This window comes from Neofelis nebulosa, chromosome X (genome assembly GCF_028018385.1).
Source record: "Neofelis nebulosa isolate mNeoNeb1 chromosome X, mNeoNeb1.pri, whole genome shotgun sequence".
In the NCBI taxonomy this organism is placed as follows: Eukaryota; Metazoa; Chordata; class Mammalia; order Carnivora; family Felidae; genus Neofelis; species Neofelis nebulosa.
In genome coordinates this window covers 25,856,021-25,859,198 of record NC_080800.1, presented here as the reverse complement: position 1 = coordinate 25,859,198, position 3,178 = coordinate 25,856,021, and positions in this window count along the sequence as shown.

Below are 3,178 nucleotides of genomic sequence, written 5' to 3'. Positions count from 1 at the left end.
GACCCAAAACCACTTTCAAGGGTGTGTCACTGAAGAGCAACCTTCCTTAGGAAAAGGACAGGGTTTGCTTCCTCGTACCCTTCAGGGGCCTGGACGGGGTGGAGGGGGGCAGTCTTTTCTGATCAGTTTATTATAAAGTAACACTCTCCACAGACGGGCAAGATGCACTTGAGCTATTTCACTTAATGCAGTTTACATTAAAGGACCATCTAGTATGTGCCAGGGTTTGTGTTAGGTGCTAGTGAAAACAAGACAAACGTCACACCGCTAATACGGAAACCAATGCATAAAAAGACAAATACACACAAACGACTGGTGCTTGTGGAGCTCCGAAGAGGGGAAACAGAATCTCCACTGGAGACAGAAGACTTGTTTGGGCTGGATACTGAACAATGAATAAATATGGCACGATTCTACAGATGGAGAAGAGAGGAGAGGAACTTCCAAGCAGAAGGAATAACTACCACAAAGCCTACAATTACTAACAGAGTCAAGACAGTACAAACATCATAAACCCAGTACCTTCAGTAGGGAATGAATTACCATGAATATATAGGAATATACTGAGAACACAAACTAAATCCCATTTTCTATAAATTCTCAGTGTCTAGCACACAGTAGGCATTTAATAAATGTTAAAACGAATGAGTGGTCATTAGTGCCTTGTAAAAAAAATGTTTCTTTTATTTCTCTTAAGATTTAAGCACGCCATCAATTTTGAAGTGACCAGTAGACTATGCAATCTTTACTGACTTGGACTAAATAAGAAGTTTGACGATTAATGGACAGTGAGGGAATACTGAAGAAACCTAAGTAAGGATTTTTTGATGTGAGAGTCTCACATCTCTTGACTCTAGACATTTGGGATTAGGAGCATCAAGTAACATTTAGATCCCTGTATATTTTACATGCAACCATCTCTTTCATATTGATCCATGAGTGTTCTATGGGGCCAGGGAGAGCTCACTCAGGGCTACCCTGAGTTCTCTCTGCTCCGCCTGAGGCCAGCAAAGGACGAGACCATGAGAGTCCTTTAGGAACTGTGCCTGAGCTGCGCTGGCCTTAGCAGAGAGTCTGCTGCACATCTGAAGAATATGCCCAATATCTCTTGATATGTATGTGCAAGCTTCCACCATCGAAACACGAGTGTGTGCACATACAATGTTATATTGGGTGACTGCTTCTTCCTCTTGAAAAAGATGCCTTTTGGAACCACAGAGGCTAAAGCTTAAGAGAAGGGCTAAACGCTTCTCCACCTGACACAAACCTACCTTCCCGGCTGACAGCGCCATCAATAAAACCTAAGACTCCCTTACAAAGGGAAAGAGGAGTGGCATATACAAAAAGAATATGCTGTCAGCAATGCACTCTCTGAGAAAAGCAACAAGCTTGGTATGCTTTAGAGACTGAGTAATGAGAAGGCCACAGGAGCAAAATGAAGAGAGAACTGTTGGAAGAATGTTCAATAATGCATTTGCTCAGATCCACAGATTGGAAACTCTCAAACGCTATGGTGCGAATTAAAGACATTCCAAGCAAAGGAAATTAATTATTAACAACATCAAGGCAGTACAGGAATCATAAGATTAGCGACTTCAATTTTAAAGTAAAAAATTACAAATAAACCGTATCCATAATGTAAGGAGAAGAAGTTGTAATTTCATAGCTCCTACAATGACACCCTACTGAGCACCCAAATTCCTCCAAACTGTCCTCCCACTTTCCTCCAAAAATCAAAACCACTTTGCTGTTGTTGCTTCTAAATCATAGGTTTGTGGGGCATAAGGGTGGCTCAGTCAGTTAAGCAACCAACTTTGGCTCCAGTCATGATCTCACGTAGGTTTGAGCCCCACGTCGGGCTCTGTGCTGACAACTCAGAGCCTAGAGCCTGCTTTGTATTCTGTCTCTTTCTCTCCCTCTCTCTCTCTCTCTCTCTCTCTCTCTGCCCCTCCCCTGCTTGTGCTCTCTTGTACTCTCTCTCTCTCTCTCTCTCTCAAAAATAAAAAATAAACATTAAAAAATTAAATCATAAGGTTTTAACAGTAACTTTTCTATTTGAAAGTTCAGAGAAAACTCTTTATTTGGACATAAATTATTTCTCATCTGATAGCCTAAAAAAAAGCACATAAGAACTCAGTTTATCATAGAAACAATTCAGCAACATGAAGTGGTTTGAAAAGAATTTTAAGAATTACAGTACGGGTTCTACAGGCACTAAGGCAGGGGAATGGGGCATCCCAATGGGAAGTGGAACCAAAAAGGAGTGCATCAACTGCTCGAGATTTTGCCTGAAGCAGAAAGAGAAGAAATAACTATCTTGGCTTCCTCCCTTGTATTATCCCCCAATCTCTTCTCGGTGCCTTCTACTGGCTGTCCCGAACCAGAAGCCAGAGGGCAAGGAGTCCCGAGGGAGTAGTGTGCAGAAGTAAGTTGCCTAGGATGCAGATAAGAGGAGGGAAAGAGCAAGGGTTGGATCTGAACAAACAAGCAAATGACCAGAGGAGGGAAACTACAGTGGTTTTAATGCATGTTCATAAATTCTTTGGCACTCTTGCTACGAAGAGTGGGATCTAATTCCCCTCTTCTTGAATATGGCTGGCCTAGTGCCTTGCTTCTCAGGAAGAGAATGCAGTTACAAAGTGACTAAATGAATTCATAAAATATACACCTTCACCTTGTTCATTCCACCTTGTCCCTTCTCCTTCTCTCCCCTTTCCCCCGTACATATTCTCTCTCTCTGTTCATCTTGGAACCCAGGTTCTTTGAGGTATAATCCAACAGAGTGAATTTAATACAGGGAAGCCATTTCAAACAGTACTTTGTTAAACAGCTAAAAAATTAAATACAGGTTAGACAGTCCATCTGGGGAGCAGCAACAGCCAAGCAGAGATGAGGAAAGGCCCCACGGAAGTAGTCTCATCATAGCCCCAGGCGACATTCCAGCTGACAGCAAGCACTGAGGGCCAGATAAATGAAGGGACAGACCTTTAGATGACTCCAACCTCAGCCTTCAAGCCACCCCTGCTGATGCCACATGGAGCAGAAACATGCTATCCCCACCGAGTCCTGCCCAAACTGCAGCTCCATGAGCAAAATAAATATTACCATTGTTTAAACCACTAACCGTTGTGGTGGGCCATCCCCCAGCACTAGATAACCCCAACAAACATGCCAATGG